The sequence below is a fragment of the Lycium barbarum genome, chromosome 5 (assembly GCF_019175385.1).
Source record: "Lycium barbarum isolate Lr01 chromosome 5, ASM1917538v2, whole genome shotgun sequence".
NCBI classification, from domain to species: domain Eukaryota; kingdom Viridiplantae; phylum Streptophyta; class Magnoliopsida; order Solanales; family Solanaceae; genus Lycium; species Lycium barbarum.
In genome coordinates this window covers 55,824,705-55,848,997 of record NC_083341.1, presented here as the reverse complement: position 1 = coordinate 55,848,997, position 24,293 = coordinate 55,824,705, and positions in this window count along the sequence as shown.

Sequence of the window (24,293 nt, the reverse complement as noted above, 5' to 3'; positions counted from 1 at the left end):
TGTCACAACAACCCATAATATCACTGCCTCACAGGGCCATAACACAATAAAACTCTAAGAAAGATTCACGAAAGCTCCCGAAAGTAGGGGATATAATACCAGAGTAATGATGGAAATGGGGGTGTTCAGATACTCTAATTATTACCCTTCATTTGCTGCATACATACCTTGTATTGTTGGCGTTTCATCTTGAATCTCTACCGGGGGTTAGAATAGGTGCGGATATGTGGATTTCATTCTCTCCTCCGCTTCCCAAGTCATCTCTTCTCGGTTGTTGTTTCGCCACAACACTTTGACTGAAGCTACTTCCTTAATTCAAAGTCTTCGTACTTGCCTGTCTAGGATGGCAATAGGCATTTATTCATATGCTAGCCTTTCTGTTACTTGAACATCGTCAATCGGGACAATCCTCGTAGGATCTCCAATGCACTTACGAAGCATTGAGACATGAAAGACTAGATGAACTGACTCGAGCTCTAAAGGCAAGTCCAATTCATAAGCTACATGACCCACCTTGCGGATGATTTTGTAAGGTCCGATGTATCAAGGACTTAACTTCCCTTTCTTGCCAAATCTCATCACCCCTTTCATTGGCGACACCTTAAAAAATACCCAATCATCAACCTGAAATTCCAAGTCTCGCCGGCGGTTGTCTGCATAAGACTTTTGGCGACCTTGGGCTGTCAACAATCGATCTCGAATCACTTTGACTTTTTCTACCGCTTGCTGAATCAATTCAGGGCCTATCAATTGCACTTCTCGTGTTTCGAACCATCCAATTGGAGATCTGCACTTTCTTCCATACAAAGCTTCATACGGAGCCATTTGAATACTAGAATGGTAGCAATTGTTGTATGCAAACTCAATAAGGGGTAAGTGATCATCCCAGCTGCCACCAAAACCTAATACACACGCCCGCAGCATATCCTCCAAAGTCTGAATAGTACGTTCGGCTTGTCCATCAGTCTGTGGATTAAATGCCGTGCTAAGCTTCACTTGGGTACCTAGACCTTCTTGAAAGGACTTCCAGAACATGGCTGTAAATTGCGCTCCTCTATCTGTAATAATGGATAGTGGAATACCATGGAGCCGCACAATTTCTTCATGATACAACCGTGCATACTCTTCTGCCGAGTACGTGGTTCTGACTGGAAGAAAATGGGCTGATTTTGTTAACCTGTCCAAAATCACCCATATGGAATCATACTTGCCTCAAGAACGAGGTAATCCCATAATAAAATCCATGTTGATCGCTTCCCATTTCCAAGTAGGGATTTCCATTGCTTGCAATAACCCTCCTGGCTTTTGATGTTCATTCTTTATCTGTTGGCAGTTTGGACATTGGGCTACAAATTCTGCTATATCTCTCTTCATGCCGTCCCACCAATATATCAATTTAAGATCATGATACATCGTTTTTGCACCAGGGTGAACAGAATACCGAGAGCAATGGGCTTCCTCTAGAATTCGTTGGCGCAATTCTGCCACATTTGGCACGCATAGCCTGCCTCGGTACCTAAGAACCCCATCCGTGGAAGCATCAAATGGAGACTTCTCTTTTACATGAGATATGTCTCTATAATGGCTCAACTGAATATCTTCATATTGCCGCTCTTTCACTTCTATATCAAAGGACGAAACCGCAGGATCACTAATACTACTCCCTGCATTACCCGAATCAATTACACGTACTCCAAGATTAGCTAGCTGGCGAAGCTCATGAATCATCTCTTTCTTTTCCAAAGGAACTTCGCATAAACTACCCATTGACCGGCGACTAAGCGCATCAGCTACTACATTCACTTTTTTGGGGTGGTATAAAATATTCACATCATAATCTTTCAATAATTCTATCCATCGCCTTTGCTGCAGATTTAACTCCTTCTGTTTGAAGATGTATTGGAGACTCTTGTAATCTGTATAGATATCAACATGCACTCCATACAAGTAATGTCTCCACGCGTGAATAATTGCAGCCAATTCAAGATCATGAGTTGGGTAGTTCTTTTCATGTTTCCGCAGCTATCTCGAAGCATAAGCAATAACTCTACCATGCTGCATTAGTACACACCCTAACCCAACGCCAGAAGCATCACAGTACACAACATAGCCATCTGGCCCTTCTGGAAGTGTTAAAACCGGAGCTGAGGTCAATCTGTCCTTCAACTCTTGGAAGCTGCGCTCACAAGAATCACTGAAAGTTGGCAACTTCTGGGTTAGCTTCGTCAATGGGGCTGAAATAGATGAAAATCCCCCAACAAATCTTCTATAATATCCGGCCAATCCCAGAAAACTACGGACTTTTGTAGGCGTTGTAGTCTTTGGCCAAGTCCTCACAGCTTCAATTTTCAGAGTGTCGACTCGAATGCCTTCATCTGAAATAACATGGCCCAGAAACGTTACCGAATTCAGCCAAAACTCGCACTTTGAAAATTTTGCATATAATTCTCGGGCTCGAAGAATTCCCAGAACGATACGCAAATTGTTATGTCCCGTATTTTCGCATAATTGGAAATTGAGTAAAATAATTAAGACTTGTGGGTTACAAGGCAATAAATTGATTTTAGTTAATATGCCTAAGTCGTTTGTGGAATAATTGGTGTAAATACATTGGGGAAGGCCGAGGGCAAATTTAGAATTTCGGAAATTAGTTTCGGGAATTACAAAACGGGATTTTTAACGAATTGGGCCAAGAAAATTGGAACAAAATTTAGGCCCAAAGATCATAGGGTGGCCGGCCACAAGGCTTGGCCCAAGCCTCTTATTAAGTGGTCATGTGATTTTCACATGACCCTTAGTTGGATATATATCAAAGTTGCCTTTGGAATTATCAAGATAAAATCACAAATCCACCTTGAGCTTCTAAGCCCCTTCGGCCGAGAACCCATTTCCCCAACCAAAAAATTTTCTAATCTTTGTGTTTGATCCAAAAATCTTGTTCTTCCCATATTTGTAGAGTACTCAAGACGCTCTTCAACGTGATATAATTTATTTGGCGGAAGAATCACGTTTGCGACAAGTCGGAATTTCAAGAAAAGGTAAGAATTTTACCCTTTTAATGTTATGGAATTGGTATGAATATGATAAGGATTGAGAATAGACGAGAACCTCGTAGTTTTGATGTATGTATGAAACCGTGGGTGTATGTGTGTGTGGTGTTGTGGCCGTGACTTGTGTAATGTGGAGGGCAAGTGAAATTGATTTTGTTTAAGTTGATTAGTTGCGTCGTTGTGGTATTTATGACGTAAATGAATGTTTAACGAATTGAATTGGCGTTGGGAATGGTTGCGGGTTATTATGGGAAAATATATGATTTCGGTATATTTATGTATATCCTTGTATAATTATGATAGTAAGCCTTTAAATGTGACTTATGGTTGTTGTTAACGAATTTGGAATGAAACAATGCGCGTTAGTATGTTCGTCGTAATTGTTGACGATTCGGATGAAATATGGAAAGTGACGAACTTCTTGAATTGGTGTATATTGTTTGGAACATAATTGGCATGTGTTTGAATAATCTTGAATGAGTGAATGAATACAATATAGTGGACATTAGTTTGGTATTGTGAAGTTTGAATGAAAATTGTCAACTTATATAGAAAGGAAGAATATTGAAGTTAGAGTGCTTTAGTTGTGGTTTATGTTGTTTTTGATGTTTGGGCTGTTGTGTTGATGTATAGTGAGCCGAGCTAAGTCTCGGGGATGTTATATATATAGGGGAAATGCTGCCGAAATTTCGGTAGACAAAAATGAAGTTAAGGGAATTCTTAAGTTTTGAAATCTCTAATTGGTAACTTTGACCATTTGCAGATTCTGGACGAAACGGGATCTGAGTTTTGGGTGAGCATAAGACGCTTATAAGGTATGTAAGGCTCCCCACTCCTTCTTTTGGCATGTCTTAGTATGTTAGGTTGATATCGGAACCCCGGGAGCAATTCTGCTCTTCGAAATCCGAATTAGAAAATGGTTACTATTCATTCAATTCAATTGAAGCCTAATGACCCTACTTTGGCTAGAAAGCAATCAAACGTCCGAAACTTGTGCAAATGCAATCGGATTACTTCGAAACCTTTATGAATGATCCCATAGACCCTAAATGTCCATAATTCATGTTCGCCACCTCGATTGGACCTGAGGTGGGCCCGCTAACCCCGAGATGCCTTATTTGTCCTATTAGGCTCTCTTTTTGGATAAGTTTCGATAAAGAATCTTCGATTTTGAAGTTGTCCTCTATGAAATAATGTTTTGATTACTATGATATACTAAGCTACGTTTTGAGCCATACGTACCACTTTGGAAACATGTTGGTGAAATGAACTTCTGTACTAACTAATTATTCGACTATTTTGATTAATGAATTGACATACGAAGTAATCAAATTTTCAAAGGCTATTTTGATATATAAATTGCATTATTTGCTCACGACTCCGCTCGTGCCCTTATTATGACCTCGTTCACCGGTTCCCGGGCCGGTTATGATTCGTGCGCATTATGATAAATTCGGTCATATGTTGTGTTACGGTTCCCGAGACCTCGCCATAGGGCCGGGTTCCGTTTGGTGTTATGCTGTGATATGGCTGGTGATATGATATGCTGATATGTGTGTGCTCGGGGATGTACGGAGATTTGAACCTTCTGGTGTTATGCTGTGTGTGGCACCAGCGTCGGAGTGGTGACCACGTTCCTGAGCTTTGCATGATTTCGTTTGCATTATGTATATATGATTTTGGTAAACATTTTCATATATTGTTCGGCATTTCTCTCTTTTGTATTCTGTTCGCTTTCAGTTGTGGCCTATATTTCTGTACTCCATGCTTTACATACTCAGTACATCTTTCGTACTGACCCCGTTTCTTCGGGGGCTGCGTTTCATGCTCGCAGGTACAGACACCGGTGATCCACCACTGTAGGCTCCACTTCTGCTATTTCGGAGTACTCCCATTGATTCGGAGTCCACTTTTGGTATATATATATATATATATATATATCTTTCGCCATGTATACATTTCTGCATATTTGACTATTTGGGTACGGCGGGGCCCTGTCCCGTCATATGATTCTGTCCGTCAGCTTAGAGGTCTGTGGACATGTCTGTGGGTTATCGTCTTTCTGTATGGTTATGTGTATATGTTGTTTGGGCGATCCTATACGCTGAGGCGGCCGGTCCGCATATGTTTGTGCATTGCTTTGTTAGCCCTGCGTGGCCTCTGTTGGTGTTTGCTGTGTACAGGGTTATTCTGGATAGTCCGAAAAAACAAAGGAAACTCTGCCGAAATTTTTCTGGAAATTATCTGAATTTGGAATATAGCCTTGTCGGCTTCTGCTATATATTTGAATGCATTCGATAGATGTGTTTGGATGCCCAGATCGGGCACTAGTCACGGCCTACGGGGTTGGGTCGTGACAAAAGTGGTATCAGAGCAGTTTGTCCTCGGAATGTCTATAGGTCGTGTCTCGTAGAGTCTTGTTTATCGGTGTGTTGTGCACCACATCTATAAACAGGAGGCTACAGGGCATTTAGGGTGTTACTTTTCTTTGGAATCTTAGATCGTGCGATAGAGCTGTGCTATTAGGACGATTCTGATCTGACCCGTTATTGTGTTTGCAGTGATGCCTCCGAAGAAGGCAACGGCGGCCCAGAAGGGCAAGGCAGGGATGGCAAGCACTAGTCAGGCACAGCGAGTTACCCGGGCTCGTGTTTATGATTTGCCCGAGGTTGTGCCCCATTCTAAGGGGTCCGCTACACCACCATTGGTACATCCTGGAGCAGGTCCTTCAGCAGCTCCAGAGGCCCGAGTACCCGCTCCCGAGACTCCAGCTCCTCAGCCAGGGGCGGAGGACAGGACCCTGAAGGAGGTTGTGCAGTTACTGACCACATTGGTAGCGGCGCAGGCTCGCAGACGCGGGCGGAGAGATGATGATGATGACGACAGCCGTGACAGCTTGAGAGTTCGAGAGTTCCTATCATGCGGCCCTCCGGATTCTTTCGGGTCTAAGCCCGATGAGGACCCCTATGACTTTATTCGGGGGATGCGGCGCTCACTAGACTTGGTCAGGGCTTCAGAGACTGAGTCTGTTGAGCTGGCTTCGCATAGACTACGGGATGTTGCTGCCTACTGGTATGAGTCCTGGGAGCTATCCAGGGGTGAGGGTGCTCCCTCAGCTACTTGGGACGAGTTCGTGACTGCTTTCACCCGCCACTTTCTGCCCCCAGAGTTGCGACGGGTGCGGGCTGATCGATTTTTACATCTGCAGCAGAGGGGTCGGAGCGTTCGTGAGTATAATCTGGAGTTTGATTCCCTGGCCCGGTATGCACCTGCCGTAGTAGCAGATATGTCCGATCGGATGCACAGATATGTTATGGGGTTGGATCGTTATTTGATCGACGGCTGTATGGCAGTGTCATTGCAGACAGATATGGATATTGCCCGACTTCAGGCTTACGTGCTGGGTATGGAGGACCGTCACAGGTCTGATTATTCTAGCAGAGATCGGGACAGGAGGCCGCCCAAGAGGGCTAGGTCCGCGGGATATTCTGGAGATTCTCGAGGCGGACAGCCTCAGCAGCAGCAGACAGGCAGACAGCTTGCTCTGTCCGGCCGGAGTACTCAGTCAGGCGGCAGGAGATTTGATAGTGCAGGACCGTCTGGGGCTGGTCAGAGCTCCAGGGCGGCAGGTTCACAGGTATCTAGAGGCCCCAGCCAGGCCAGACCACCCAGGCCCCGTTGTTCTCATTGCGGGAAGTCTCGTCCTGGGGAGTGCTATCGAGCTACTGGAGCTTGTTTTTCGTGCGGTGGTCAGGGCCATTTTATGCGAGATTGTCTGTTGGCGAGCGGTTCTGGTAGTGTAGCTCAGCCGACGGGATCAGTCGCTGGTTCATCATCTGCTCCATCAGTTGCACGCCCTGCGGGGCGAGGTATGCCTGCACCGGCGGGACGCGGTCGAGGTCGTGGCAGTGCTTCAGGTTCTAGCGGTCCCTCGAACCGCATATACGCATTGGCCAGCCGCCAGGACCAGGAGGCTTCGCCGAACGTCGTCACAGGTACATTATTGGTTTTCTCCAGATCTGTATATGCCTGATTGACCCTGGCTCTACATTATCATATATTTCCCCGCTCGTTGCTAGTAAAATTGGGATAGTGTCTGAGCCTATAGAGCCATTTGAGGTCGCTACACCAGTCGGGGATTGTATTATTGCAAGGCAAGTATATAGGGATTGTTCTGTGACTATATGTGATCGTTGCACTAAAGCTGATTTGGTAGAATTAGATATGCTGGAATTCGATGTCATTATGGGTATGGACTGGTTAGCTTCCTGTTATGCTAATGTCGACTGCCAGAAAAAGGTAGTCCGTTTTCAGTTTCCAGGGGAACCAGTTATAGAGTGGTTCGGGTCTACAACATCGCCGAGGGGTAAGTTTATTTCGTACCTCAAGGCTAAGAAGATGATCCATAAAGGTTATATCTATCATTTGGTTCGTGTGCACGATACTACAGCTGAGACACCTACTATCCAGTCTGTTCCGGTGATAAATGAATTCCCAGATGTATTTCCTGATGAGCTTCCGGGTCTTCCGCCCGAGCGGGAGATAGATTTTACTATAGAGTTGATGCCAGATACGCAGCCTATATCTATTCCTCTGTACAGAATGGCACCGGCTGAATTTAAGGAGTTGAAGGAGCAGCTGAAAGATTTGTTAGATAAAGGCTTTATTAGACCCAGCACATCACCCTGGGGAGCGCCGGTATTATTTGTGAGAAAGAAAGATGGGTCACTGCGGATGTGTATTGACTATCGACAACTGAATAAGGAGACTATAAAGAATAGATATCCCCTCCCCCGGATTGATGATTTGTTTGATCAGTTACAGGGTGCTAAATATTTTTCGAAGGTAGATCTGCGCTCAGGTTATCATCAGGTGCGAGTGCGAGAATCAGATATCCCGAAGACTGCTTTTAGGACCCGGTACGGGCATTATGAATTCAGAGTTATGTCTTTCGGGCTGACTAACGCTCCAGCGGTATTTATGGATCTCATGAATCGGGTATTTCGGCCTTTCTTGGATATGTTTGTTATCGTGTTCATTGACGATATTCTGATTTACTTGCGATCAGCCAAGGAGCATTCGGATCATTTGAGCACGGTACTTGGTATTCTTCGTCAACAGAAATTGTATGCTAAGTTCTCCAAATGTGAATTCTGGCTAACCTCTGTGGCATTCTTGGGCCATATTATCGGCGCAGATGGTATTCGGGTCGATACGCAGAAGATTGAGGCTGTACAGAATTGGCCCAGGCCTACTACACCGACAGAGGTGCGCAGTTTTCTGGGATTAGCCGGGTATTATCGCCGGTTCGTGGAGAATTTTTCTTCTATTGCAGCACCACTGACGAAGCTTACTCAGAAAGCAGCGAAATTTCTATGGACCGATGCCTGCGAGCGCAGCTTCCAGATGTTGAAAGAAAAGTTAGTTTCAGCACCAGTTTTGACTCTTCCAGAGGGATCATATGGGTATGTTGTCTATTGTGACGCCTCTGGTATTCGGATAGGTTGTGTGTTGATGCAGCACGGTCGAGTCATAGCCTATGCTTCCCGGCAGCTCAGACCGCACGAGAAGAATTATCCCACTCATGATCTTGAGTTGGCCGCGGTGATTCATGCTTTGAAGATTTGGCGGCATTATTTATATGGGGTTCATGTTGATATTTATACGGACCATAAGAGTCTCCAGTATATTTTTAAGCAGAAGGAATTAAATTTGCGGCAGAGAAGATGGCTTGAGTTACTGAAGGATTATGACGTTGATATTCTGTACCATCCTGGGAAAGCCAATGTGGTAGCGGATGCACTTAGCCGCAAGTCTATGGGCAGCTTGGCTGATGTGCCATCTGGTAAGAGAGATTTGGTTCGTGATATTCATCAGTTGGCCAGCCTTGGAGTTCGTTTGGCAGATTCTGGAGATTCTGGGATTTCTGTTCGTGCAGTTGCTGAATCATCTATTATGCAGGAGGTAAAGCAGCGTCAGTTCGAAGATCCTATTCTGATTCAGTACAGAGATGTGGCCCTTAATAAAGCAAAGACTCCGTTTGAAATCTCGCCTGAAGGGGTATTATTATATGAAGGCAGATTCTGTGTACCAGATGTTGCAGGCCTACGGCGACAGATTATGGGCGAGGCGCATAATGCACGGTATCCTGTTCATCTTGGTTCCACTAAAATGTATCATGATCTCAGGTATTTGTATTGGTGGGACGGTATGAAGAAAGATATTGCCGAGTTTGTTAGTCAGTGCCCGAATTGCCAGCAAGTTAAGATTGAACATCAGAAGCCCGGTGGATTACTACAGGAGATGGAAATTCCAGCCTGGAAATGGGAGATGATTAATATGGACTTCGTTGTTGGGTTACCGCGCACTCCACGCAGGTACAATTCTATTTGGGTTATTGTTGACCGATTGACGAAATCAGCCCATTTTCTTCCGGTCCGGACTACTTATTCGGCTGAGGACTATGCTAGATTGTATATCAGAGAGATAGTCAGACTTCACGGAGTCCCTGTATCTATTATTACTGAACGGGGTGCCCAGTTTACGGTAAATTTCTGGAGGTCATTTCTGGAGGGATTAGGGATTCAAGTGAGCCTCAGTACAGCTTTTCACCCTCAGTCCGACGGACAGGCCGAGCGCACTATTCAGACGCTGGAAGATATGTTGCGGGCCTGCGTTATTGATTTCAGAGGCAGCTGGGATGATCATTTGCCGCTGATTGAGTTTGCTTATAATAATAGTTATCACTCCAGCATTCAGATGGCGCCGTACGAAGCCCTTTATGGTAGGAAATGCAGATCTCCTATTGGTTGGTTTGACGTGGGAGAAACTAAGCTGATTGGGCCAGATGTGATCCAGGAAGCAGTAGATAAGGTAAAGCTTATTCGGGAGAAATTATTGACTGCTCAGAGTCGACAGAAAGCTTATGCAGACAGACGACGTCGACCGTTAGAGTTCCAGATTGGTGACTGGGTATTTCTGAAGGTGTCGCCCATGAGGGGTGTTATGAGATTCGGTAAGAAGGGTAAGTTGAGCCCACGGTACATTAGGCCGTATCAGATTGTTCGAAAGATAGGCGAGGTCGCCTACGAGCTAGACTTACCATCCGACTTGGAGGTCGTACACCCGGTATTTCATGTGTCTATGTTGCGGAAATGTATTGGTGACCCTTCCAGGATATTCCCAGTGGATGACATTCAGGTAACGGAGCATTTGTCTTACGACGAGCAGCCTATAACTATTCTGGATCGACAGGTGAGGAGACTACGCACTAAGGAAGTGCCCTCCGTTAAGGTCCTGTGGCGCAACGATAACCGGGAGGAGATGACTTGGGAGGCGGAGGACGAGATGAAGAAGAAATACCCCCACTTGTTCGCGACGTCCACAGGTAATCTAAACTTTTCAGTTTGTTGTGTTGGTTGACAAAATGAATTACGTATGCCACTATTAAAAAGGGACTCCCCCGCCATGACCATAAGACTGTATAAGATTAATTTAACATTCGGGGACGAATGTTCTTAAGGGGGGGAGAATGTTATGTCCCGTGTTTTCGCATAATTGGAAATTGAGAAAAATAATTAAGACTTGTGGGTTACAAGGCAATAAATTGATTTTAGTTAATATGCCTAAGTCGTTTGTGGAATTATTGGTGTAAATACATTGGGGAAGGCCGAGGGCAAATTTCGAATTGTGAAAATTAGTTTCGGGAATTACAAAACGAGATTTTTAACGAATTGGGCCAAGAAAATTGGAACAAAATTTAGGCCCAAAGATCATGGGGTGGCCGGCCACAAGGCTTGGCCCAAGCCTCTTATTAAGTGGTCATGTGATTTTCACATGACCCTTAGTTGGATATATATCAAAGTTGCCTTTGGAATTATCAAGAAAAAATCACAACTCCACCATGAGCTTCTAAGCCCCTTCGGCCGAGAACCCATTTCCCCAACCAAAACATTTTCTAGTCTTTGTGTTTGATCCAAAAATCTTGTTCTTCCCATATTTGTAGAGTACTCAAGACGCTCTTCAACGTGATATAATTTATTTGGCGGAAGAATCACGTTTGCGACAAGTCGGAATTTCAAGAAAAGGTAATAATTTTACCCTTTTAATGTTATGGAATTGGTATGAATATGATAAGGATTGAGAATAGACGAGAACCTCGTAGTTTTGATGTATGTATGAAACCGTGGGTGTGTGTGTGTGTGGTGTTGTGGCCGTGACTTGTGTAGTGTGGAGGGCAAGTGAAATTGATTTTGTTTAAGTTTATTAGTTGGTCGTTGTGGTATTTATGACGTAAATGAATGTTTAACGAATTGAATTGGCGTTAGGAATGGTTGCGGGTTATTATGGGAAAATATATGATTTCGGTATATTTGTGTATATCCTTGTATAATTATGATAGTAAGCCTTTAAATGTGACTTATGGTTGTTGTTAACGAATTTGGAATGAAACAATGCGCGTTAGTATGTTCGTCGTAATTGTTGACGATTCGGATGAAATATGGAAAGTGACGAACTTCTTGAATTGGTGTATATTGTTTGGAACATAATTGGGATGTGTTTGAATAATCTTGAATGAGTGAATGAATACAATAAAGTGGACATTAGTTTGGTATTGTGAAGTTTGAATGAAAATTGTCAACTTATATAGAAAGGAAGAATATTGAAGTTAGAGTGCTTTAGTTGTGGTTTATGTTGTTTTTGATGTTTGGGCTGTTGTGTTGATGTATAGTGAGCCGAGGTAAGTCTCGGGGATGTTATATATATAGGGGAAATGCTGCCGAAATTTCGGTGGACAAAAATGAAGTTAAGGGAATTCTTAAGTTTTGAAATCTCTAATTGGTAACTTTGACCATTTGCAGATTCTGGACGAAACGAGATCTGAGTTTTGGGTGAGCATAAGACGCTTATAAGGTATGTAAGGCTCCCCACTCCTTCTTTTGGCATGTCTTAGTTTGTTAGGTTGATATCGGAACCCTGGGAGCAATTCTGCTCCTCGAAATCCGAATTAGAAAATGGTTACTATTCATTCAATTCAATTGAAGCCTAATGACCCTACTTTGGCTAGAAAGCAATCAAACGTCCGAAACTTGTGCAAATGCAATCGGATTACTTCGAAACCTTTATGAATGATCCCATAGACCCTAAATGTCCGTAATTCATGTTCGCCACCTCGATTGGACCTGAGGTGGGCCCGCTAACCCCGAGATGCCTTATTTGTCCTATTAGGCTCTCTTTTTGGATAAGTTTCGATAAAGAATCTTCGATTTTGAAGTTGTCCTCTATGAAATAATGTTTTGATTACTATGATATACTAAGCTACGTTTTGAGCCATACGTACCACTTTGGAAACATGTTGGTGAAATGAACTTCTGTACTAACTAATTATTCGACTATTTTGATTAATGAATTGACTTACGAAGTAATCAAATTTTGAAAGGCTATTTTGATATATAAATTGCATTATTTGCTCACGACTCCGCTCGTGCCCTTATTATGACCTCGTTCACCGGTTCCCGGGCCGGTTATGATTCGTGCGCATTATGATAAATTCGGTCGTATGCTGTGTTACGGTTCCCGAGACCTCGCCATAGGGCCGGGTTCCGTTTGGTGTTATGCTGTGATATGGCTGGTGATATGATATGCTGATATGTGTGTGCTCGGGGATGTATGGAGATTTGAACCTTCTGGTGTTATGCTGTGTGTGGCACCGGCGTCGGAGTGGTGACCACGTTCCTGAGATTTGCATGATTTCGTTTGCATTATGTATATATGATTTTGGTAAACATTTTGATATACTGTTCGGCATTTCTCTCTTTTGTATTTTGTTCGCTTTCAGTTGTGGCCTATATTTCTGTACTCCATGCTTTACATACTCAGTACATCTTTCGTGCTGACCCCCTTTCTTCGGGGGCTGCGTTTCATGCCCGCAGGTACAGACGCCGGTGATCCACCACTGTAGGCTCCACTTCTGCTATTTCGGAGTACTCCCATTGATTCAGAGTCCACTTTTGGTATATATATATATATATATATATATATATATATATATATATATATATATATATATATATATATATATATCTTTCGCCATGTATACATTTCTGCATATTTGACTATTTGGGTACGGCGGGGCCCTGTCCCGTCATATGATTCTGTCGGTCAGCTTAGAGGTCTGTGGACATGTCTGTGGGTTATCGTCTTTCTGTATGGTTATGTGTATATGTTGTTTGGGCGATCCCATACGCCGAGGCGGCCGGTCCGCATATGTTTGTGCATTGCTTTGTTAGCCCTGTGTGGCCTCTGTTGGTGTTTGCTGTGTACAGGGTTATTCTGGATAGTCCGAAAAACAAAGGAAACTCTGCCGAAATTTTTCTGGAAATTATCTGAATTTGGAATATAGCCTTGTCGGCTTCTGCTATATATTTGAATGCATTCGATAGATGGGTTTGGGTGCCCAGATCGGGCACTAGTCACGGCCTACGGGGTTGGGTCGTGACATAAATGATCTACATGTTCTGATTCTGTGCGAGAATACACCAGAATGTCATCGATGAATACTATCACAAATAAGTCCAAGAGTGGCCTGAATACATTATTCATCAAATTCATGAATACGGCCGGAGCATTAGTCAACCCAAACGACATCACCCGAAACTCATAGTGGCCATATCTCGTTCTGAAGGCTGTTTTTGGAATATCTTCTTCTTTGACCCTCACTTGATGATAGCCCGACCTTAGGTCTATTTTAGAAAACCACTTGGCACCCTGCAGCTGATCGAATAAATCGTCAATCCTCGGGAGAGGATATTTGTTCTTTATCGTCACCTTATTCAGCTGCCTGTAATCGATGCACATCCGTAGGGAACCATCCTTCTTTCTCACGAACAAGACTGGTGCTCCCCACGATGATGAACTGGGTCTAATAAACCCCTTCTCAAGCAAATCTTTCAACTGTACTTTTAGCTCTTTCAATTCTGCCGGAGCCATTCTGTCACGACCCAGCCCCGTGGGCCGCGACTGGCACCCTACCTGGGTACCCAGACCGAATCGCACGTTCATTATCGAATCCAAACTTATTTCAGAATTTTACGAAATGATATCAAACATAATTTATATCAAAATATGTCTTAAGCGGTCGCACCAAATCAAAATGCCATATCAAATACAAACTGAGCGGCGGAATAGACATCGCCGGTCAAAAGTGCAAACATAAGCATAAGGGCCATTTGGGGCCATCATAACAAACAGACCGCTTTAAGACCAGAAAACGAAATCAAACCAACATATGCAGGACCCTTACCCCACATATATGACTACAGGCCTCTACGAATTCGAAACGAAGACATATGGCGAGACAGGGCCCCGCCGTACCCAAATAGTCAAAAGTACAGAATATATACAAAGCGAAAGGAGTCTGTACCAAAAGTGGACTCCGGATCAAAGAGGAGTACTCTGGAATAGCAAAGAGTGAAGCCTACTATGGAGGATCACCAATGGTTGCACCTGCGGGCATAAAACGCAGCCCCCGGAGAAAGGGGGTCAGTACGGAATATGTACTGAGTATGTAAAGCACGGAGTACAGAAATATGGATCAAAACCGAAAGCAAATCAGATGACAAAATGGAGTACAAATCGGTATGTCAAAATCCGTATCAAAATCATATACGTATACATAATGCAAACAAAATCATGCAAGCGCTTAAGAACGTGGTCGCCACTCCGACGCTGGCGCCACACACAGCATAACACCAGAAGGTTTCAAATCTCCGTACATCCCCGAACACAAACATAATCATTGGTGAGCGTATCGCATCGCAAGCCATATCACAGCATAACTCCAAACGGAACCCGGCCCTATGGCGAAGCCTCGGGAACCGTAACACAGCATACGTCCGAATTATCATAAGGCGCACGAATCGAAATCGGCCCGGGAACCGGTGAACGAAGTCGTAATAAGGCACGAGCGGAGTCGTGAGCAAACAAATGCAAATTATACTTCAAAATAGTCTTTCAAAACAGAGTAATCTCATAGATCATTTCATAATACAAAATAATCGCACACTTAGTCGATATAAAGTTTCATTTCACAAAACATATCCAAAATAGTACGTATAGCTCAAAACGTAGCTTAGCGTATCATAATATTCAAAACATATCCCGTAGGAGGAAGTTCCAAAATCGAAAGTATCATTTCAAACTTTATTCAAAAGGACAGCCCAATAAGACAAATAGGGCGTCTCGGGGTTAGCGGGCCCACCTCGAGTCAAATTGAGGTGGCGAGCATATTTTCCGAACATTTATAGGCCAAAGGGTCATACATAATCATTTCTAAGTTACCCGACCACATTTCGATAGGTTTCGGACGAGTGGTGGCATTCTAGCCAAAATAGAGCCCTTAGGCTTCAATTGAATTGAATGAATAGTAACTTTTATGTGGATCGGGTTTCGAGGAGCAGAAAGGCTCCGGAAGTTCTCATATTCGCCTATCATACTAAGATATGCCAAACGAAGGAGTGGGAAGCTTTACATACCTTACAGACGTCTTACGCTCTCCCAAAAGTCAAGTCCCGTTTCGTCTGAAATCTGCAAATGGTCAAAGTTACCAATTGAGATTCTTAGGCTTAAAAATGCCTTTAACTTCATTTTTGTCTACCGAAATTTCGGCAGCATTTCCCCTAAAAATCTAACATCCCCGAGACTTAGCTCGGCTCAAAATACATCAATACAATAGCCCACACATCAACAAACAACACAAGTAATAATCAAACCACTCTAGCTTCAAAGTTCTACTTTGTTACCTAAGTTGGCAACTTTCATTCAAACTTCCAAAACTCCAACTCTATATCTACATAATTGTATTCATTTCCTCATTCAAACTTATACAATCACATCCCAAATACAATCCAAGCCATACACGAAATTGCCCCAAAATCCATTACTTTCCATAATTCTTCAAAACATCGAAAATTCACGACGAACATTCTAACTTGCATCGTTTCATTCCGAATTCATTAATATCAACTATAACTCATATTTAAAGTATTTAGCACCCTAAATATACAATGATATACACAATTATACCAAAGGTATACACTTTTCGATAATGTCCGAAATCATTTTCCAACACCAATTTAATTCATCAATCAATCATTTACGACATAAAGATCACAACAACACATTATACAAATTAAATAAGATCAATTCACACCACTTTCTTCTTCCTAGGCTCACGGCCAACATACAATATACACACACACCCACGGCTTTCTATATACCCCAAAGTTACGGGATTCTCGTCTATTCCCAATCCTTAACACATTCATGTCCATTCTATAACATTAGAGGGGCAAAATTCTTACCTTTTCTTGAATTTCCGACTTGTCGCAAACGAGGTTCTTGTGCCAAACTAATTATACCCCGTTGAAGAGGGTCTTGAGCACTTCACAACTATGGGAAGAGCAAGAATTTTTTATCAACAACAAAGCTTGGAAATTTTTCTTTCTCCTTTTTCTTAGCTTCGGCCGAACCCTCTTTTTTGTGGTGTTCTTGAATTTGATTTTTGTTCTTGAAAATTCTAAGTGTGAAGTGATATATATCCAATTGTGTAAGTCATGTGCTCAACACATGACATTAAAAATGGGTTGGGCTTTGGCCTTTGGCCGGCCACCCCACTACTTTGGGCCTCAATTTTTGCTTCAACTTTCTTGGCCCAATTCACTAAATGTCCCGTTTTGTAATTCCCGAAACTAATTTCCGAAATTCCAAATTTACCCTCGGCCTTTCCCGATGTCTTAACATTAAAGATTCCATAACCAACATAGTCATATTCACTAAAATCAAATTATGTCCTTATAACACACAAGTCGTAATTATTCCTCGATTTCCAATTATACGAAAACACGAGACATAACACATTCGATATGGAGGAATAGAAATAGGCTTGGTGTCCGGTAACACATCGATAGCAAAGTCAATTTCTCTTTCTGGAGGAAGACCTGGAAGTTCATCTGGAAATACATCCGGAAATTCATTCACTACCGGAACGGATTGGAAAGTTGGCGACTTTGCCTCGGTGTCATGAACCTGAACTAGATGACAAATATAGCTCTTGGTTATCATCTTTCTTGCCTTAAGGTAAGAAATAAACCTACCTTTCGGAGATGCTGCATTACCCTTCCATTCAAGCACGGGCTCTCCCGGAAATTGGAATCGAACCACTTTCAATCGGCAATCAACATTTGCATAGCACGAGGCCAACCAATCCATACCCATAATTACATCGAAATCTAACATTTCTAATTCAATCAAATTAGCTTTGGTCTGGCGATCACATATCACAAGTACACAATTTTTATATACTTGTCTCGCTATCACGCGATCACCAACCGGAGTAGATACCTCAAAAGGTTTAATTGGTTCAGGTTTCACCCCAATACAACCAGCAACATACAGAGTAATTTAAGAGAAAGTAGAGCCCGGATCTATCAATGCATATACATCACGGGAGATTATAGACAATGTACCTGTAACCACATCCGGGGAGGACTCAAGATCCTACCGTCCAGCTAAAGCATATACACGGGGTTGTGTGACACCTGGAGTAGATGCTGCCCCTCTACCTCTACCTCGACCTGCTGACTCCTGAGGAGGCTGCCCTACAGGGCGCACTGACGATGAACCAGCTGCTGAACCTGTGGCCTGAGTCCCAACTCTACCTCTCATCGACAGGCAATCTCTCATCATGTGCCCAATCTGGCCACAGGCATAACAAGCATCCGAACCCTAACGACATCATCCGGAATGCAATCTATGGCATTGGCTGCACTGCGGTACCGGGGGTCTCCTCTGACTATCATCTTCCCTGAACTGGGAATCTGAGACCCTCGAACTCTGACCCTGTCCTGAACGAAAGGAGCGATCAAATCTCTTGCCTGCGAATCGAGGAGGTGCACTAGTCACCGACTGGCCTGAGTACCTAGAATGTGTCTGCCTTGACGCCCCTCTATAATCACTGCCTGCTCCCATAGATCTGGCCCTCTTACTTTGCCTTCTATCAATATCACGATCACTTCTTTGTGGTTGCTGTCGTCCCTCTAGATTCTGAGCATGGGCTTGTATTGGGGAAATATCCATCCCGTCTTGTAATGAAGCCGTTAAGCAATCTTTAAACAGGTGTGGCCCTAGGTCACTCACAAATCTGTGTACCCGATCTCCCATGTCGGCCACCATAGTCGGGGCGTATCTAGCCAATGAATTAAATTGAAGGCTATATTCTCGCGCACTCATGCTTCCTTGCCTCAAATTTAGAAATTTATCCGCTCTAGCTCGGCGGACCTCGGGTGGCAAGTAATGGCGAATGAAGGCATCTACGAATTCTTGCCAAACCGGAGGAGGCGCATTCTCTCCTCTTGATAATACCCAATTATTATACCATAAAACTGCCACATCCCAGAGTCTATAAGATGCCAACTCTACGGATTCAGTTTCGGAGGCATGGAGAATCCTCAACGTTCTCAACATCTCATCAATAAAACCTTTTGGGTCTTCATCCGGCTTCGACCTGAAAAACTCCGGAGGATTTAGACTCATAAAATCACGGGCTCTGGTACTTGCTGCCCGATCACCTGAACTCACATTTTGCCGCTGTGCCTGTGCGGCAACCAATTGTGTCAATAGATGTATGGCCTCGGTCATTTGTAGACCCGAAAAAACCGGTGGAGGAATTGGAGCTGGAGCTCCTCCTTGTTCTTCCATATTAGGCGAGGTGGAGGAAGTATTAGATGGAGCCTCATTCTGTGACTCGCCCTCTTCTACATTCATCGGAGGCTCTCTTTCCACCCGCCTCTTTGTCGTAGTCTTGCCCTTCTGAGCGACAGTAGCCTTTCCCTTTAGCGGCATTCTGAAAATCAAAACACTCTATTAGGGAGGGTCAAATCTTATACACGGCTCTATCGCACGATCTAATAAGAAGAAAGATGGTCATTTCCTAAATGCCCTGTAGCCTCTTATTTATTAGTGTGGCACGCAACACACCATAAACAAGACTCTACTAAACACGGCTCGTAGACACTTCCTAGGACTGAACAGCTCTGATACCACTTCTGTCACGACCCAGCTAGGGGCCGCGACGACTATCCGGGGCTAACCACCGAGCACCGCTCGTTCTATTACTCGTCTTACTCATTTAATGCTCTTCTATCAAATTCATATTTAAATCATAAGAAAATCATCTTCCATTTGAAAACGTAAATACTTTCATATACATATGCCTCTCGGCCATCAAAATAATATATATATATATATATACATAATAGCATCTCGTGAGACCATCTAACCCACACTGCGTATCTACGAGCCTCTACTAGAGTACTAGACATAAGGACGGGACAAGACCCCGTCATGCCCAAAATATATACATGAATATACACAAAAGAATAATCATAAGCACCTCCGGTATAAGGGAGTGCTCTCTAATCAGCTACTGGCTCCTATGAGTCTGGAGCAAAATCTCCTCCCTGTCTACCTGTGGTCATGAACACAGCGTCCAAAGAAAACGGACGTCAGTACGAATATTGTACTGAGTATGAGAGGCATAAACAATAATGAACATCAATAAAATGGGGAGGCATCAATTGAGGAGCAATCTGTAACTGACTGTGAATCATACAAGAAATAAATCATGCTGTCTTACTCATACTCATCCCCATATCATATATGCATAAATGTACAAGTGTAAGTTGCCCGTCCATGTAGGAACGGTGTTGTAATAAGTTACCTGCGTCCAGGTGTCCCGCGTCTGGGGTATAAGCTGCCCACTATAGTGGTGTGTATATCTGCCCGACCATATAGGTACGGTGTAATATCATCATCATAATATGCTCATCATCATGTACCCCTCATCATATGCTCATCACAGTATTGCTTATCATAATACATGCATAAAGACTAATGGACAATTATACTTGGGCGGGGTGACTTAAGGTCGTGATTCTATGCCACAATCGACGCTTTTCTGCTACCAGATTTACTTGTTTTTAAGCGAGTCTATGTGATTTTACACGGCTTTATGTGTTTTTCGGTAAGCGGAACAGATTTGGAATGAACAGTAGTTGAAGGTGCAACACTGGTCGTAAACTCAGTTTACGGTCCGTATTCTAAATATGGGTCGTATTAAAGGATGACAGAACCAGAAAGTCAGGCTGAGGACATGGTGATTTACGAACTCAGTTTACGGTCCGTCTTTCAGTTTACGGTCCGTATTTCAAGGCGTATTTAACCATTCGAGCATTTGGCAGAAAGTCAAAGTTTTGGAATTTGAAATACGACATGGCAGTTTACGGCCCGTAAACCACTTTACGGTCCGTATTTCATTTTACGATCGACTGGGCCAAAGTGCAAGTCTCAACTTTCACGTTTTCAGAACCTATAATTAGTCATCGTGGAGCATTCACGAGTACTCTGCCTCACCTTGAAGGAAATAGTATATAAGGTGAGTATATACAATACATAACATCATCGATCTTTATAGGAACATCATATCGTAGACTCTTGGCTTTCCGGGTTATAGAGAATTCATAAAGAGGAAAGAAGAATCATACCATCGGATTCATGCCATAGAAAGAAAGGACTAGCCTCACATATCTTTTTACGTTTAACTAATATATCGTTCACTTGTTCTCCTTCAATGCCACGTTCTACCTTTAAGAGAATTTGTATTGACATTTGCTAAACAATTACAAGAACGTGCTTACTATTTCTAGGAGAAAATTGGGCAGCATTTCCTTTGTTTATACTACTTTTCCCACATCATATATCAACTCCCAAACAACCACAAAAACATTCACAATATAGCACAACAATCATCATTTATCTACATTTACCATAATTCACCATTTCCTTCCAATTTCTCCACAATTATGGTCATAGCTCATTATCGCGTTTTCTCATATATAATACTTATTCCATGTTCTAAATGTCATTTATAACATATGTACAATCTCAACATATCCATTTTCATGATTCCTTCCAACCACTATTCAACCATGATACTATTCACACATTTATGACCCACTTTCTACACCCTTCTACAATCCAAGTGTTTCAACCTATCAATACTTCAAACATTATGAAAATACCATAAAATTTACCTTAGATGTCGTAGGAACAAGCCTTGAGTAGCAATACTCTTCTTGCACCAAAAACCCTAACTCACCCCCTTTGAATTTTCTTGGCTTAGATGACTTTATTGAGTTTCTTACTCTTGATTCTTGTTGGTTTGATGAAGTTGATCATCAATTTCCTTTGAATTCTTGTGGATGAAATATATGGAGCCTTCTAGAGGTCTTGAGAGATGAAGAAGTGTGAAATGAAATGAAAATGAAGTGAAATGAAAAGGGTCCCTTATATTAAATCATAAAAGCTATCCCGACCAACTTATACGGACCAATCTAAGGGACGTCATTACTCGTCTCTTAGACATCACCAGAACGTCATTAACTTAATGCTTGTAATTCTTGTCCGACACACAACATATCATTTGCTTTCCTTAACAACTTTCTTTCTTTGCCTTATATCCCTTCGAAATTTCGTTCAGGGTCATCGAATACTGTTTCTTACTCATCAAAACGTCGTATACGTTATGCCCTTCGTTAGCCTATCCACTGTATGTTCACGGGGAAATTTTCCCGAGGTGTAACACTTAGTTGCTTTAGCTTTAGCTTAAGTATGTTCCGATTGTCTAATTTTAGTGCAAATTCCCTTGAAGGTAAAATCGTGTGACCGAAAGGCAAGCAAGTAAGCAATAGTCTTAAAAAGATATAAAGGTATGTAGGCTAGCCCTTCCTTCAAAGGCATGATTCTTATATATTGTGATTTCTTCCGGTAATTCCCATGACCTTCTTACATTCCAAAGGATGAAAGCGAAAGAGTATTAAAATTTTCTTACGAGATAGAGATGAGACATGTGCTATATAATGATATGATGTTCATGATCTTTACATGATCCCTTGATGCTATTCATTGTTGCTAATCTCACCTTATAATGCTAGTTCCTTCAAGGTGAGACATGATGATCATGACTACTCCATATTGGAATCGGGGGTTCTCGACCTTACGTCACCCCGATAGAGTTGTAGCTTTCACTTGAGTTCTTATGCATGATTTATGATAAGTATATAATGTTGAGATTACACCGTTCCTATTGTCACGACCCAACACCGTAGGCCGCGACTCGTGTCCGAGCAGGACACCTTACGTACCCAGTAACCCCAAACCAACATATAAATTAGATACATAAATATATAAAGTCAAATGGAGTCACAAGCTATCGTACATAAGCAGATGTAGCGTACAGAAGCCGATAAGGCCATCACAGAATACGTATTTCCCAGAACATATACACAACCCACATATGTGTCTACAGACCACTACAAACAGTAATAACAGAAACATAAGACGGGACAGGGCCCCGTCGTACCCCTGAATAGCGTACATATATACAATAGCAGAATACTATACCAAAATATAGGCTCCGGATAAAAGAGCGCTCCAAAATAGCAGAACAAAGTCCTAAGCGGGCGGATCAGCAAACCTGTCGTCTATACCTGCGCGGCATGAAAACGCAGCCCCCCGAAGAAAGGGGGTCAGTACGAAATATGTACTGAGTTGTAAAGCATGAAGTACAGTAGACGAAATCATAACCGGAACAGAAAATACAGAGAATGAGTGCAAAGTCCAGGATATCAAAATGTATACTTACAAAACGTAAATAATGCATGCAGAAACATATGCCAATCCGGCCCCAATACGGGACCCGGTGAACAGAATGTGGCGCCACCCCGTCACTGGCGCCACAACACATCATACTTCAGAGTAGGGAATAGCTCCGTAACATATCATAACATATCAGATGGCCACATCATATCATATCATATCATATCATATCATATCATATCATATCAGAACATAGGTGTACACGACACATCATACTCCGGACCCATGTACATGTCATACCTGCCCCCTCACATCAAGGCACGGCGAACAATGCAGTGGAATACGCTTGATAACAAATCCTGGCCCAAGCTCAGTGAAGGAAGCATTGAGGCATCCACGAGTGGAGTAGTGAGAAACTTATGCATCATAAAGTATTTACAAAGACTCGACAGAATAATCCGAATGACAGGTCATTTAAGAAAGAAATCAGACGATAGTCATAGCACGTACCTTTCGGATGTCGCGGGGGATTATATCGAATTAAAGCTTTTGGGATTGTATGAACATATCAAAATATAACATTTAAAAAATCTCGATAGCATAACTCAGATGGCAAATCATATAAAAGAGATTGAACGGTAATCATAGCGTATGCCTTTCGGATGTCACGATGGTTTATATCAAAATAAGCTTTCTGAAATCGTTTTCATGTTTCAAAATGCATTATGGAACTCAACAAAATAATTCAAACAAACGTCATATGGTAGTTAGAAGAGTAACCAAGAGTTTCCTTTGAATTCTACTTCAGAACAAGTCAAACGGAACAAATCAGAAAAATCCGGGAGTAGTGGGCCCACCTCGGGTCAAACGAGGTGGCGGACACAAGGTATGTGTAATAAACTTTATGGAGTCTCTTATGAGGGTTTTAAGGTAATCGGATTTTATTTACACAAGTTCTAGGTATTTAAACAACTTTCCTAACCATTTGCAACATAATTAGTTCAATTCCACTGAATGGAAAAAAGGGCAAATTTAGACGCGGATTCCGAAGAGTAGAGTAGTCCCCGAGGTCCAACTTCAAACCTAATACATCTAGGACATGCCAAGAGAAGGAAAGGGTGAGCTTTACATACCTTATTCGCTCCTTACGCCTCTCCAAATTCAAATCCCGTTTCGTCCAAAATCTACATTTGGTCACATTTACCAAATATTAATCATAAGGTTTAAAAATTCAATCTTAATCAATACTTGTCTACAGAAATTTGGGCAGCATCTCCCCTATACATACAACATCCCCGAGATTCAACTCGGCTCAAATAGCAACAAGCATACCAAACAACAATACTAATAGTCATCAATGATCGACTAAAACACATTCTAACATAAATAGTCTTCTTTTCCGAATAATGCAACAACTTCCAAACCAACTTTACACTTTCAAGTCAATATCAATATTTCCATATTCATACACTAATTTAAGATCATACAAACATAGGCCAAGAATATTCCAAGCCATATATCCAATATTCA